Raw genomic sequence first — 17,392 nt, 5'->3', positions numbered from 1 at the left:
GTACATACTGTTCTCCAGAGTGGCTGCACCAGTTTGCTTTCCCACCAACAGTGCAATGTCCTTGCCCATACCTGTTGTTTCTGGCCATTCTGACAGGTGTGAGGTGGTATCTTATCATGACTTTGATTAGTGTTTCCCTGATGATGGGTGATGTTGAGAATCTTCTAATAAGTCCGTTAGCCTTCTGGATGTCTTCTTTGGAAAAGTGGTTATTTATGTCTTCTGTCCATTTTTTAACTGGGTTATTTGTATTGGGGGGTGTTAAGTTTGATAAGTCCTTTATAGGTTTTGGATACTAACCCTTTGTCAGACATGTCATATACAAATATCTTCTCCCATTCCAAAGGTTGCCTTTTAGTTTTGTTGATTGTTTTCTTCTCTGTGAAGAAGCTTTCTATCTTGATCCCAATAATAATAATAAGGTCCCAGTAGTTCAATTTTGCTTTTGTTTCCCTTGCTTCTGGGAATGTATCTAGTAAGAAGTGATAGCAGATGTCAAAGATGTTACTTCTAGCGTTCCCCTCTAGGATTTTGATGGCTTCCTGTTCTCACATTTAGGTCTTTCATCTATTTCGAATTTATTTTTGTGTGTGGTATAAGAAAATAGTCCAGTTTCTTTCTTTTTTCTTTTCTTCCCACATTGCTGTTCAGTTTTCCTGACACCATTTGTTGAAGAAACTATCTTTTTTCTATTGGATATTCTTTCCTGCTTTGTCAAAGATTAGTTGACTATAATGGGTATGGATCAATTTCTGAGTTTTCTATTCTGGATCTGTTTTTGTACCTGTACCATTCTGTCTTTTATCACTACAGCTTTGTAATACAACTTGAAGTCTGAGACTGTTTGCCTTCAGCTTTCTTTTATTTTTCAAAATTGGTTGGACATTCAGTGTCTTTTGTGGTTCCATACAAATTTTAGAACTATTTGTTATAGCTCTGTGAAAAATGCTGGTAGTATTTTAATAGACAGTGGATTCAATGTGTAGATTTCTTTGGGTACTATAGATATTTTAACAATATTTCTTTCTTCCAATCCATAATCACAGAATGTTTTTCCATTTGTGTTTTCTTCAATTTCTTTCAATTTCATAAAGAATTATGAAATTCTTTCATAATTTCTTTCTACAATTTCTTTTATAGTTTTCAGAGTGAAGATCTTTGACCTCTTTGGTTAGGTTTACTCCTAGGTGTCTTATGGTGTTATGTGCAATTGTAAATGGAATAAATATTTACAATTATTAGATCTTATTCTCGGATAGACCCCTTTATTATTAAGTAGCATCTTCTTCATCTCTTGTTATAGTCAAGCTTTTCTGATGCAACAACAACAACAACAAAAAGCCACTCTGGCTTTCTGTTGACATCCATTTGCATGGTAAATATTTTTTCATCTTCTCACTTTCCATCTACAGGTGTCTTTAGGTCTTAAATGAGGTTCTTGTGTGCTGCATATAGATGGGTCTTGTTTTGTTGTTGTTGTTGTTTTAATCCATGCTGAAGAAGTTAAAATTATGGAAAATAATGAAGCAAAATAGAAGAGGGAAAGAAAAATATTGTTTCACAGATGTAGACCTAGAGAACTCAGTGACTCTGTAAATTGAAATAACATTCATATAATAGACTCCCAGAGGAAGAGAGGGAAAAGAGGACAGAAGGTTTATTTGAGAAAATTATAGCTGAAAACTCCCCTAATCTGGGAAAGGAAACAGACATTCAAATCCAAGAGGCAGAGAAAACTCACATCAAAATCAATGAAATCGGGCCAACACCAAGACATATTGTAGCAAATTTGCAAAATACAGAGATAAATTAAAAAAAAAAATCCTAAAAGCAGCAAGACAAAAGAAGTTATTAACTTCCAAGGGAAAAAGAATTAGTTTAGCAGCAGATCTATCTGCAGAAACTTGGCAGGTAAGAAGAAAGTGGCATGATATAGTCAATGTGTTGAATGGGAACAATACATAGCCAAAGATATTCTATCCAGCAAGGCTATCACTCAGAACAGAGGGGGAAATAAAGGATTTCCCAGACAAACAAAAACTAAAGGAGTTTGTTATCACTAAACCAGTCCTGTAAGAAATATTGGAGAATCTTTGAATGGGAAAGAAAGACCAAAAGAATCAACATTTCTTTTTAAATATTTTTTGTAACTACTTCAAGCTGACAGAAATTCAGTAAAGATATAGTTCACATATATATGGCTAGTTATATTGATTCATAATTTTTATCATATTCTCATGTTCTATATTATGACTTCACTGAGATAAAATTAACTTTCTATGGTATTATTCCTTACCTCATTCAAATACAAGTAAAATCTATTTTCTCTTAAATCCTTCCATTTTGTAATTATAATAGTAGAGTAGTTGAATAGTAGAATAAACCTTGGAATGGAAAGGAAGGATAAAAGATAAGCAAACAGGGGGCGCCTGGGTGGCTCAGGGTTAAGCCGCTGCCTTTGGCTCAGGTCATGATCTCAGGGTCCTGGGATCGGGGTTCTGCATCAAGCTCTCTGCTCAGCAGGGATCCTGCTTCCGTCCCTCTCTCTCTGCCTGCCTCTCTGTATACTTGTGATCTCTGTCTGTCAAATAAATAAATAAAATCTTAAAAAAAAAAAGATAAGCAAACAACTTTTAATTTAAAAAAAGGTATTTATTTAGCTTCTCAAGAGGTAATAAAGAAGGGAGGTTAAAATTCAGGAGGTAGGGGCGCCTGGGTGGCTCAGTGGGTTAAGCCGCTGCCTTTAGCTCAGGTCATGATCTCAGGGTCCTGGGATCGAGTCCCGCATCGGGCTCTCTGCTCAGCGGGGAGCCTGCTTCCTACTCTCTCTGTCTGCCTCTCTGCCTACTTGTGATCTCTCTCTGTCAAATAAATAAATAAATAAAATCTTTAAAAAAAAAATCAGGAGGTAACAAGGATAACATATGCTAATATTATTTCTTTAGGGTATAACATTATCCTGCTACCATTGTGATTTTAGTATTCACAACACTGTCATTTTATAACTGATTTTTTCAGTATCTGATTTGTTTAGTATCCAATATTACAGCATAATTAAATGGGAGTCAAGAAGAATTCCTAATGTGTGAATTTGTATGTTATGTAAATATGAGAAAGAGTACATTTGAATTTAAATTTTCATCATGTGTTTTCTGGAATTTCTGTTTTTTCTCTTCTTATTCACATTCTTAATAATTTCAGGAATACATTATTATCAATGCATCTTCTAGTACATAAAGCATCATTATGTAAATTATAAATACTATTGTGTATGAGAAGCTGAATTTTGAAAAAGTACAATTATTACAGGAATCTCACACCAATGTAAGACAAATAGTTTGGCGGTGGCAGCAGGGAAAACATAGTCTGATGTCTTTGAATGCCATTGCTTAACCCTTGTCTATCTGGAAGATAAAGAATTATATGCAATTTGGTTTAGTAATTTAGATATTTAAAACAATGACATTTGTTTAAAAATAAATTTAGGAATGAAAGAAAATGTTAGAAATAGCTTAATTAAGAATTTTACATTTTTACATTCAAAGGAAAAATAATCTTCAGGATAGTATTATTAATAAAAGAACTTTGTCTTGATTTACATATTTTAGCCAGAAAATTTCCAGATCATCTCTAGCAATAGCTAGCAGAACAAGATTTACGAACCCCAAGAAATCATTTTTCATGTCAGTGTCATTTTAGAATAAATTGATGGCTCCTAAAACTTAATTTAGTTTGAGTCTCTTCTGATCATATTTATAGTTTTACAGATAGCCATGTTCAACGGTATTATATTATACATCACAAGAAATATGCAAGGTTTAAAGTAAGAATCTATTTTAAATTCTCTGATATTCAAGAATCTCTATCAAATTGTGCTAGGCTAAGGATTTTAAACAAAACATTTAACCTAATAAAACACTTGATCCCAATAGTAAACCCGCCAGTACGAATCTCCACATTTTATTTTTACATTTTCTAAAGCACATCTGCCAGAGCAATTAGATAAAGAATTATGAGTGCAATCTGATATTAGATGAAAAGTTTAAACTTTTATATGTGAATATACAGAGGAATGCATTGATTTTTATGTTAGTCCTGAAAAGAAAGTTCATCTTTTTGAAGTAAAAAAAAATTATAAATAAATTTTTAGTGTGATATGTTGGATCATCTTAGAGAATAAACTTCCGGTTTCTGCTGTTAATAATAGTATAATTACTTGTTGAATAATTTGTAAGTGATCAAAATGGAGATAATTAGAGTGTTCAATAACTGCATAAAGGAAGGAGGGAATATTATTATGATATCACAAACAAAATATAATCATTATTTTGCCTTAAACTTTAATTTATTTTGTCAACTACTTTCTTCAAAGAATATACAGCTTGACCTAGAGTGGTTTGTTTTTTTTTGTTTGCAATTTTTTTTTTTTTTTTTAGTTTATTATGTTTGTTCCATGGTTAAGGTAAAAATATTTAGAGTTACATTGACTAAAACTAATAGAATCTTTCAACTTGTGATTGTTCACAGGGTTTGTTTTGCATTAATTTACCAAATAATCCCTTGGTAGAGTTAAAACCAAATAGCTATTAAAGATGTACAGGGTGTCTGGTTAGCTCAGCCAGTTAAGCATCTGCCTTTGGCCCAAGTTATGATCCCAGGGTCCTGGGATTGAGTCTCATGTTGGGCTTTCTTCTCAGTGGGGAGCCTGCTTCTCAATTTCCCTCTTCTCCCCTGCTCTTGCTCTCTTTCTCTATCTCAAATAAATAAAATATTTAAAACAGATAAAAATGAATAAATTAATCTTAATGAAAGAAGAGAAAAATGCATGTATATGTCACAGCTTTCTATTGCTACCACTGGAAAAAAATAAGGCAGATGTTATTTTCAATTAGTTGTATTTTTTTAAAGATAAATTTAATATGGTGAATATTTATATGCTTAAAATTACCCATTGAAGTTATAGAGTGTTTAAACTTTTTAAGTTATAACTTTTATATATAGATATATCTATGTAGATATATCTATATATCTCCAAAATCATTTTAGAGCAAAACATTTTAATTATATATATTTTCCTAAATTATGTAGATTAATAAGTTATAGAATCTACATTATAATCTAATTTTCATCTTTTGCATTTTGTCAATGTAATATTCAAGCTATATTCAAGCTATTTGTGACCCCAAGTTTGATAACACATACAAACATGTGTATCATAAATATAATTTGGATTAAAATAATCTTAATGGACTAGACCCACAATATCCTATTTTATTGTGGTCTCTCTTTTTCTTTCTTTTTTTTTAAGATTTTTTTTTAAATTTTATTTATTTGACAAAGAGAGACAGCAAGAGAGGGAACATAAGCAAGAGAAGTGAGAGAGGGAGAAGCTGGCTTCCTACCCAGAAGAGAGCCTGATGTAGGGTTTGATCCCAGGGTCCTAAGAACAGGACCTGAGCTGAAGGCAAACACTTAAAGACTCAGCTACCCAGGCGCCCCTGTGGTCTCTCTTTTCTAATGTCACCTCCCTGTTTAAATTAACCTGAGTGCTTGCTCTACCTGTTACTCTACCTGTGGAACATCGGTCTATTATTTTCACACAATGAAAGGTGATACAATTAGCTTTGAAAATGGAAGAAATAAATGCTATAAAAATTATTTTCTCCAGTAATTTATTGCTATTATTCTCATTTTTTAGTTTTACTTAATTTTTACAATAACATCTTAGGTAATGAAGATATATTTCTAGATGAACTTTCTAAATGAATTGCTAGGCTTTAAAGATGGGTTCATCAATTTTTTAATGGTCTAACTGCTTGGTAACTGATTAATTGTGACTAGAGCCCATTCTTTAGAACTTTAAAATCAATACCTTGCACTCTCCTAAAAAAAGGAAAAGTAAAAACAACAGATGGTGGATACTTATGGCAAGATTATTCATTTATGTTAGAATACTACTATAAGTCAAATTAATAAATGCATGAATGATGAATGGAGATGGAGTAATATTAATGACCCACTGGGTTTCCTGTTGAGGGGTAAAAATGAACTAAAGGTCATCTGTATATTTCTGATTTAGTTAACCTGGTAAATAGTACTGTCATTCACATAGTTGTATTATCAACTAATATATTTTGGCATCTTGATTGAATTCATGCTCTAACTAACTCATTGAGTCTAAGAGTACCATTTTCTTTCTTTTTTTTAAAGATTTTATTTATTTATTTGACAGACAGATATCACAAGTAGGCAGAGAGGCAGGCTGCGAGAGGAAGGGAAGTAGGTTCCCTACTGAGCAGAAAGCCAGATGTGGGGCTCATCCCAGGACCCTGGGATCTTGACTTGAGCTGAAGGCAGAGGCTTTAACCCCCTGAGTCACCCAGGTGCCCTATAGGAGTACCATTTTCTTTAGCTACAAAAGACTTGAGTATAATTTTAATTTACTCTATTAAAGCCATATTTGCCAAGTTTAACACCCTGAAGTGTAGCTAAGGCTGAATATCAGGGAAAAAAAACAAAGTTTTCTAAACTGCCAGATGCATAGGTTTAGCCAGTCCAGTGATTGTAAATCTAAAGAAATGGTTATTATTTATAAAAATGGCAAGACACTTCCAAAGTATAGATTGCTTACATTATTTTAACATTTTTCTCTGTCATAAAAGTTTGGTCCATAAAGGATATTTTATTTTAATTTTTCAAGAAATGGAGGGAAAAAAACCCAAAATAGACCAATTCATATGGGTAATTTTCATAAACTTTTTGCTTTTAATTCAGGATCAATCATTCAAATTTGGAAAGAAAATACTCATGTGGAACAAAACTTTAAAAAAATTATACAAAAAATATATTTTAATTCTATTCCTATAAAAACCACAGTGTTCAAATAAACCCTGAAAGTTAATATTGACTCTTATCAAGATATTCTTCTTCTTTTTTTTTTTTTTTTAAAGATTTTATTTATTTATTTGACAGAGAGGTCACAAGCAGGCAGAGAGAGGCAGGAAAGCAGGCTCCCCATGGAGCAGAGAGCCTGATGCTGGGCTCCATCCCAGGACACTGAGATCATGACCTGAGCCGAAGGCAGAGGCTTAACCCACTGAGCCACCCAGGCACCCCATGATATTATTCTTATTACTGATCAAACATATAAGCTTAGGAGTTACATAGCTACAACCCATTACAATATTAAGAAAAAATTATGAAGAGAAAGCTCGTAAATCTTCATAAACAATTATTGCAAAATATAAATATTAACATAGAGACATAATACTTGAAATAAACATAATCTTTCTCTACATAAGTTGCTCTATTTACTAAACTTATGTCCAAATATGACCAAATATTCCTAAACTTATATTAAAATGTGTTGTTTGTTTTTATCTGTGGAAAATGCAGGGGCATATTTATAGATTTGCATTGACTAAACCATGGTATTAATTATTTAGCCATCAGAAACTTATATCTAATTAATATAGCCATATTTATTATGCAATAATTCAGATTTATCACTTGCTGCTGCAAAGTGCAAGTTATCCAAGCCAAAATCACACACACACACACAAAAAGTATGCCATCTTTGTTTTAACTTTTGAAATTTGATTGTTGCTACATTCAAAAAAAAAAAAAATTCAGAACATTTTAAATGTCCTGGAAGATAAAACTAAAGTCGGTTTTTGGTTTATTGCCAAGAAAGAATGATAAATAAGCTAAAATCTAAGCCAAAACATTCAGAGTTAAAATGCTGACCCAAAGAAGATCAGAACTCTTATTCAAAGGATAAAGAAAGTTCTTGGGGGCTCCACAGGAACCAGAGCATAGCATTTGAATTTCAAAAGTTCACCTAAAAATTTAGTGAGCTTTTCAGATAAGTGGGTTAGTTGAAACATGAAAAGTAAAACTACAGAAAAATATAAATCTTTCTGGAAAATTATCTCTATATCTTAATGTATTGCCATCAGAAGATTTTAGAGGAGTCATATTAATTTGTTTTAGGCCTAGAAACATTTCAAAAATTTGATTTAAAAGAAGAAAATTTATATTTACTTTCTCTTATATAAAATGCACATAAACACCTAGAAAATTTTATGGATAACTTATGTCATTTGTTACATAAGAATGACACCTATTTTGCATGTTTTAATCAAAAGATCAAGATATTGCACTGGGATATTCTGGTTCCAATAGTTGTGTTGTAACTTCAGCCCACATATTCATTTCCAAAACTGATGTCATGTCTAGATAATAAAGTAAACCAGATGGCTTTTGCATGTTGTAGTGTTAAAGCATAGGCTTTGAAGCTAGGTTTATTTCTGATCAAGTCCATTTCTAACAATTTCTCAAGATCATATCCCAGTTCATAAGCCTTTTTAAAGACTAGTATTCTTATCTTTAGAATATGAAAATTAGTAACTCCTTATCAATGTAGTAGGGAGTACAAAGATAATGAAATAATATATCTAAAACACTTAGGATAGTGACAAACATATAGTAGTTAGAAAAATTTAAAAAATGGTGTTGTTTTTGGGGCACCTGGGTGGCTCAGTGGCTTAAGCCGCTGCCTTCGGCTCGGGTCATGATCTCAGGGATCTGGGATCGAGCCCCGCATCGGGCTCTCTGCTCCGCAGGGAGCCTGCTTCCCTCTCTCTCTCTGCCTGCCTCTCTGCCTACTTGTGATCTCTTTCTGTCAAATAAATAAATAATAAATCTTAAAAAAAAATGGTGTTATTTTTAAAACGTGTACCAAATTACATTTCTTCACTATGATGTGTCACAAAGGTCTAAGCATCTGTTTATTCACATATAGGTGGAGCCAATATATACTTGGTAGTTCTTAAATACTATTCTGAGTACTAGAAACGCACCAGAAAAGAAAGTCCCAGCTCTCATGAAATATTTATTCCAAATTGTAAGAAAAAATTAGAAACACTGATTTAGTAACAGATTTGTATACGAAGAAAAGGAAATCTTAATAAGTATTAAAAATGTAAACAAAAATGCTTTTAGCCTAATTTGGGGTAAACATGAGTCCACATATATTTAGTTTTTAGATCTTATTTCTTTTGAAATTACAACAAATAAAGATATCTTTTATTGGACAGATTAACAAAAAGCATAATTTTTTATGTTGGGAAACTTCCCTCTTGCACTTTTTATCCCAGAATACAAGGCCTTGGTTACTTCACAGTCTGTTGAAAAAATTATTTATCTATCAACTACCTTATAGTATCTGTACATGCTTACTCTACCTCACAACGTCTATACAGATAAAACTTAACACAAAAGGTTCAGGAAATGTCAGCAGAAATCTTCTCAAAAGAATGACAGCATTTGTCTCTTAGGCCCACAGGCCTTGTGGGCCAAGTAATATCCATGATCCTTGACATTTGCTTATCTAACACTTCCTCAGATTATATCACATGTGCCTCATATGTTTCCTTTACCTATTTCCTCCATAGTTGGATTTTTGTTACTCACCATCAAACATAATATGACAACCCTAGTGACACCTGAGTACCATACTTAAAATCAAAACTCTTTCACATCTCGTGAGAATGCATTCATTCTTCCACACATTTCTTTGCTGCATCTTTTATATAAGTTCCCTAAGGTTAAGGTTTATATTCTTACTGTGTAATTTTTACAACCAAGAGCAGTATTGAGCACATATCAAAGAAACAATAAATATTTGTCAGATGATTAAATATCCCTTAATATGCATTGTTTAATGATGCAAAAATGGTAAAATAGATAAGACCTCTGCCTTTAGTGAATTAAAGTTGACTGGGGAAATATTTCTACCCTCTGATTACATTCTTTCCTTCCACCCCCAATATTGTTGTTGTTCATTTTTTTTTTCCTCCAGAATGATAACAACATGGTTTTATTTCCCCATTATACAACTTTATTATGTCAGGGAATGATTTTAAGGTTTTATTTGGCAATTTTGCTCTAATGAGGAATGCATTGCTTTGAAAGAAAAGGAGAAATGAAGGTATTTAACAAAAATTAAATTTATTTACATTTATTATTTAAAAATGCATGTACATTAATGGAAACTTGGGAAGAAATAGATAAAATAAGATGGAAGAACTGCAAAAGGTTTGCTTTCATGTCAACAACGGAACTGAGGGAGACTCTGTAGTGAACCACATGAAATAGAAGGGTCACCTGAGAGTAAGCAGAATTTGATTGAACTTTTGTTATTTCAGTGATGTTTGCCTCAGTCTTTTGGTCATGATGCAATATGAAAAATGGCCACTTAAGTGAAATAAATATTATATGATGACAGCAATACAGGTATTTGGCTTAACTACTCTACCTAGAAGAATGTTGGGGATGGTTTGAGAGGGGTTGATGCAGTAGCTTGTTAATTCTAGAATTTAAATTTTAGACAGTTAACAGACAGTGTAATATTTATTTCAGGTGGACAATATAGTGATTCAACACTTCCATACAAGACTCAGTGCTCGTCACTGCAAGGGTATTCTTTAAACCCCGTCACATATTCTGCCATCCCCTGCCCACTTCTCCAGTAACCATCAGTTTGTTCTCTATAGTTAAAGTTTCTTGGGGACCCCTGGGTGACTCAGTCAGTTAAGCATCTGCCTTTATCTCAGGTCATGATATCAGGGTCCTGGGATTGAGTCCTGTGTCAGGTTTCCTGCTTAGTGGGGAGTCTGCTTCTCCCTCTCCTTCTGCCCCTCCCCTGCTCATTTTCTCTTTCTCTCTCCCCAATAATAATAAAAATTAAGAGTTCGTTTCTTGGTTTCTTTCTCTCTTTTTTTCCCCTTTGCTCATTTGTTTTATTGCTTAAATTCTATATATGAGTAAAATCTTATGGTATTTGTTTTTCTCTGTCTTATTCACTTGTATATTAAGAGTGATTTTATTGTTCAAAAATGATAAAAAATAAAAGTGATTAAACACCTACATTTTTAAGTTTCATAAATATTTATTTAGGTATTAAATAAACAATTTATTTATTTATCAAATAATAATTATTATTAGATAAGAATTTATTTAATCATTAAATAATTAAATAAATAATAACAAATCCATATATAATATACAATAAATTCATATATAATATTTAATATATAAATAGATTTATAAAGAATAAATAAATAAGTTTAATGAATAAATAACTTATTTAATTTTAAATAAATAAATAATAAGATTAGTCTGAACTGCATCTGCTATATAAAGTACCAAGATTTAAAAAAAAAGAATGATAAATTACTCACTATAAGTATCATAGCAAATCTTATCATTCAGTTATATATGCTGCACTTGGGTTCCATCATGAAGGAGAGCTTAAGTGTCCTTATTTACTTAGGGGAAGTATATAGAGTGGATCAACAGACAGTTACATAACAGAATATTATTCAAAACCCGCAATAGGCATCATCTCTATTACAATCAAACCATTTTTATTTGAATATGTCTTAAATGTAATGAGTAATGAGTAATACAGATGAGTTGAAGTAGAAAATTTCTATTTTAATAGTACAGGTGCTCTGTGAACATACTCTATACCAACACATTATTTTTGCATTATACATGAAAGAGTAAGGTTTTTCCCAACTCCCTCAGTCACCAATTTTCACCCACTGGGGACTGTATCACCCAACATGCCAATGAATATTCTGGTACATTGTGATGTGTTCGAGGGACAAGCCTAGGTTCTAACATTTTACAGTCCCCTCGGCACCCTTCAAAACACAGCATTTGAAATGAAGACCTTCTGTTATTTAATAAATACTTGCTGAGTACCTACTGATCCCAGAGTCCTGGAATGGAGTCCCACAGAGGGCTCACTGCTCAGTGAGGGGTCTGTTTCTCACTCTGACCCTCTCCCCTCTCATGTTCTCTCTCACTCACTCTCTCTAAAATAAATAAATGAAATCTTAAACAGACAAACAAACAAAAACAACTACTGAATTATCCTGGCCCAGGGAGCTGTGGTGAAGGAGCAGGAGAAGGAGTGACTGTGTTGGCAGTTAGGCCTAACCATGGACAAGGAATATGATGCAATCATTCTGGGGACTGGCTTCACTGAATGTTTCCTGTCAGGCATATAATGTGTGAATGGAAAGAAAGTGCTGTATATGGACTGAAACCCTTACTATGAGGGTGAGAGCCTCCACACCCCTGAGGAGCTGTACAGGGTTTTTTAATTGCTGGAGGGCCCCCCTGAGGCAATGGGAAGGGGCCAAGACTGGAGCATTGACCTGTTATTCAAATTCCTCATGGCCAGTGGGCAGCTGGTAAAGATGTTGCTGTATATAGAGGTGACATGCTACTTGAACTTCAAGGTGGTAGAGGCAGCTTTGTCTAAAAAGATCTATAAAGTACCATCCACTGAGAATGAAGCCTTAGCTTTCAATCTGATGGGCATGTTTGAGAAATGGTGTTTCTGCAAGCTCCTGGTGTTTGTGGCAAACTTTGATGAAAATGATCACAAGACCTTCGAGAGTGTTAACCCCCAGAGCACTAACTTGCCTAATTAGGGCCAGGACATCATCGCCCTCACTGGCCATGCCCTTGCCCTTTACTGTACTTATGACTACCTGGACCAGCTCTGTCTTGAGACCATCAAGTGCATCAAGTTGTACAAAGAGCCTCTGGCTCCATATGGAAAGAGTCCTTATTTATAACCACTCTATGGCCTTGGTGAGCTGCCTCAGGGCTTTTCAGATTGCCATCTTTGGAGAGACACATATGCTGAACAAACCTGTGGATGGCATCATCATGGAGAATGGCAAGGTAGTGGGTGTGAAGCCTGAGGGAGAGGTGGCTCACTGCAAGCATCTGATCTGTAACCCCAGCCACATTCTGGACTGAGTGTAGAAGGCTAGCCAGGTTATCTGCATCATCTCTAGCTTCAACCATCCCATCAAGAATACTGATGATGCCAGCTCCTGCCAAATCATCACTCCCTAGAACCAACTTAACAGGAAGTCAGACATATATGTGTGAATGATCTCCTACAGACACAACATGGCTGCCCAGGGCAAGTACATCGCCATTGTCAGCACCTTTTCTACAGAGGTAGAAAAGGAAGTTGAACCTGCCTGGAGCTGCTGGAGCTCACTGACTAGAAGTTCCTAGAGCCACGTGTTCTGCTTCTGCTCCTATGATACTACCACTTCGAGACAACCTACAATGACTTCAAATTCATCTACAAGCACATGGAAGGCTCTGTTTTTGACTTTGAAAACATGAAACCACAAATGGAATGTTGTCTTTGGAGAAGCTGACCAGTAACTTCTGATGCCCTCCACACATACTTCAGCCCTTGTGCCCTCTCCCCTGACCTAAGTCTGTTCTCTTTGAAGGTTGGGGAGATGGGTTGAATGGGTACCCCCATTTCTAGCATTCTCTGCTTCCCCAACCACATTCTACATTCCTGTCACCCACCTCATTGATTCACTGACCAAATCCTTAACCTTAGCAATGGTTTGGGAGATGCGGGGTTGAATAGCATTCTCTTTCTTGGCCCTTCCTTATTCTGGGAAAAGAGGGTTCTTTTCCTTGTGTGTATCTCTTCCCCCTCCTCTCCTAATTCTTCTGCTGTATTTGGGAAGTACGTGAAAAAAAACCTGACTTCTTGCCCCACTGCTCTTACCCCTATTGTAGTGGCCTTTGGAGATGCCCCCTGCTTCTCCCCAGTAACTCTCTTGTGTGTTGGAGAGAAGTGTCCCTCCCAGCACAAAGTTGCATTCCCCCTACCACCACCACCTTGCTCTCATTAATTTATTCTAATTTATTAACTTTGGCTCACTGCTCTGAGAAAGGAACATTGTGCCTCTCACCCGCCACCTTCTCCTGCAGCCTGGGTTGGGAGAGGGCTTGGGTGTGGCCCAGTTAAAGGCTGATCTTGCTGTTTTTGTTTCTTGTTTTTGTGTTTGTGTTCTCTGGCATTTGCTGAGGGGGAAAAAAAAAATGTGAGCAAACCAGAAGGAGGTGGAAAAATGGATCCAAACCCTAGTATGACCTGCCCTTACCTTGCAAAGTAAATGTGTCCACTTCCCATACCTCTAGTGTATTTCACAGAAAACCTGCTGATAAAACTGTGTTGAAAGCTGGGGGGGAGAAAAAAAAAAGCAAACCTACTGAATTATCTTAAAATTCTACTGAAATTTTCAAATTTCGAATTTTATTACCCTAAAATTATATCACAAAATAATGTCACAGAGAAAAATTTAGGATAAGTACATCTAACTATTTATAACCATTTAAATCACTTAATTGATTTTATATTAATATTATTTTAAAATAAATACACTTTTTGTTTTTACAGTGACACACTTCTTCATTTTCTTCTTCTTCTTCTTCTTCTTCTTTTTTTTTTTAAGATGTGTTTATTTATGGCAGGAAGGAGATAAAGAATGACAAGCAGGCTCCCCACTCTCCTCCCCAGGGCAGAGCGAGACACTGACTCACTCTCATGACCCTGAGATCATCACCTGGGCCAAAACCAAGAGCCAGACACTAAACCAGCTGAGCCCCAGGTGCCCCTAAAGAGTCACATTTTCTTTTTTTTTTAAGATTTTATTTATTTATTTGACAGAGGGAGATCACAAGTAGACAGAGAGGCAGACAGAGAGAGAGAGAGAGAGAGAGAGAGAGAAGCAGGCTCCCTGCTGAGCAGAGAGCCCAATGCAAGACTCGATCCCAGGACCCTGAGATCATGACCTGAGCCAAAGGCAGCAGCTTAACCCACTGAGCCACCCAGGTGCCCCAACATTTTCTAATAATATGGAAAGAACTATGTAGATAAGTATGAATTAATTTACAACCAATTTAGCACATTTTAACAAGTTTAATACAAAAATATTATTTGTAAACAAATTTCTCACTGTCTTACATTTTATTTATTTATTTATTTTTGGTCAAAGGAGTATCTCCTTTAAAACTATCTTCCTCAGATGCTTCTCTTACTTAAAAATGTCCTTGGGTAGGGATGGGGGTAGGGGGGCTACCTGGGTGGCTCAGTCAGGTAAGAAACTGCCTTCAGCTCAGGTCATGATCTCAGGGTCCTGGGATGGAGCCCTGCATTGGTCTCCCTGCTTGGTGGGGAGCCTATTTCTCCCTCCTCTTCTGCCTGCTGCTCCCCCTGCTTGTGCTGCCTTGCTGTCAAATAAATAAAGTCTGTAAAATAATAAATAAAACATGAAAGTGTCCTTGGAATTACTAACAGTTGTAAATATATTATAAGAAACATTATCTTCACAGTGGAGGCTAACAGGCTTATACCTACTGATAGCTTACAACTATTACAAGAATCCTGACAGTTTGGAAATAGTCAAATAAACAGAACATACAATGATCAAATCCAAACACATGTTTATAAGACATTTTTCTTTGACACCCTCATTTTATCTCTGAAGAGACATTTTGTCAAAAGTAAATGGTGGATAAATACAAATACTTAATAAGATATATAAGATATTATAAGATAATTTTTGGCCACAGAGAGTATAGATGAAAATCAAACTAGCAAAAGATATTACAGTGCATGTAGTTTACCTCTAATGAATGAGTCCTCAGCTTTACTCCACCTCAAATTCTAGCAAACTGTGCTAAGTTTAAATGATTAAGTATACAACCTGTGTCCTGTATAAGCAAGGGGCAGGACAGCTGTTTTAAAATCTTATTTAAACTCAAAGATGCCATAAGAAAAACAATTTGGAAAAAATTAGATGTGGTAAAGCTTAAACTGTTTCATAAAGGAATAGAGCAGAGCACTGAGATTAATATACTCCTATCTTTTACCTCCAGGGCCCTTTCAAAACTATAAAAAGCCAAAGCCTTGTGTTTCTCGGCTCCTAGGAACTCGGGGCTTCTTTGATCCATACGGGTTGCAGAGACCACTGAAAGATGAAAAGGCCTTGAGTGGGTAAGTTCGCTGAATCCACTCCGGTTTATGATTTATTTTGTATATGTCTTTTGCTCAGCCTAAAAGCTGATCTGACTTCAAAATCAATGTACAAGCAACCTTAACATCTTTTGAGTTCTTATTCTCTCCTGACTTTAAACCTGCGCACGCTTTTGTGATGTGGCCAACCTCAGAATTGCAACAAGCCTATCTCCACACTGACTCTGTCCTATTCAATCTCCCTTCTCACTCTTAAACCATATGTATAAAAAAGAAGCATCCATAGAAATATGAATTTAGCAAAGAAAGTGGCAAAACACTGTAATGAGTGAACACTTTGAAAGTGGCATTAAACTCTACCACCATCAATGTCATCTTCTGTTCAGCATCTCTATAGGTCTTTTTTAAAACTTTACAAATATCTTTTTAAGTTTTTCTATTGTATGTCAGAGGAGGACATATCTTAGAATGCTGTTGTCAAGAAAATCAGAGTATAATACTCTACTAGCTTCAGCAAGTAAAGTCAGTGTGGATGACTCCACACATGTGCTATGTTATAGCTCTAAGTTATGAAAAGTTATATAATACTTGGAAGAACCTCTAACAACTTGAGTGTTTCTTACAAGCATTTTGAAAGGTGTTTTTTTATCCTTCACTTATGATTTATAAATTTGTAATGACATTTTCCCTGCTAATAAGTCTACTGAAGTGAAACTCGACTACATAAACAGTTGCATGTGATAGGGCCACCTTGTCTACATTTAACTGTAAGACACACTAAAGAAGAGGTTTTCAACCTCTAGAGTAGGCTGTTTTTTTTTTTTCCTTTTAGCAACTATATTAAATTATGGCTTTATAAAAGCTATTATTAAATTTCCCATTAATCTGAAAATCTATGTCCTCAAAATCTACAGTATATATAATATGATGTTGCAACAGATTATTGAATAAAAGATGTTTAAGCAGTAAGGAACACAATAGATAGGCTTTCCTATTCCCAAACGTCTTCTGCAGACATAGCACATTGCTGTTTGAATTGTGTGTTGCTTTGCTAATCAAATTAACAAAAACATTGGGGATAACAGAAGTTGCAAGTAAAGTGACATATATTTGTGAATTATAATCACAAAATATATATAATTGAAAAGAAAAAGTCATTGCCATCATCATGCAGTCTTAAGAAGTACTGTTCATTTGTACACATAGCACTCTTGTAACAGATTTTTTGTTCATGTAAATAGTAGTCCTGTCTAAAAGAAATAACAGATATTACGTAGATCCCATATCTCATAATAGCTTGTAACTCATAACTGTTTCCATGAAAAGACTGCCTGTATATTTTGGTTTATAATCCTAGAGTATTATTCAAGCAGATTATGATTATTAAATATATTAACAAATTTCTAACACTTATTTCATGTATGAACATGTATATCAGTTAGAAATAACATTTGGGAATCCCACTATAGAAGCTTAAGAAAATGGAGAATTTTTTTCCTTTTAACATAGAAA

The 17,392-nt window shown here is 34.7% G+C and overlaps 1 pseudogene; it reads left to right on the top strand.

The window, feature by feature from the left end:
- The first annotated feature begins 12,011 nt into the window (after nt 1-12,011).
- Nucleotides 12,012-13,266, top strand: LOC132027729 (rab GDP dissociation inhibitor alpha-like; annotated as a pseudogene).
- The last annotated feature ends 4,126 nt before the right edge of the window (nt 13,267-17,392 follow it).

Source organism: Mustela nigripes, chromosome 12 (genome assembly GCF_022355385.1).
Source record: "Mustela nigripes isolate SB6536 chromosome 12, MUSNIG.SB6536, whole genome shotgun sequence".
Taxonomy (NCBI): Eukaryota; Metazoa; Chordata; class Mammalia; order Carnivora; family Mustelidae; genus Mustela; species Mustela nigripes.
This window is presented reverse-complemented; position numbering and strand designations above follow the sequence as displayed.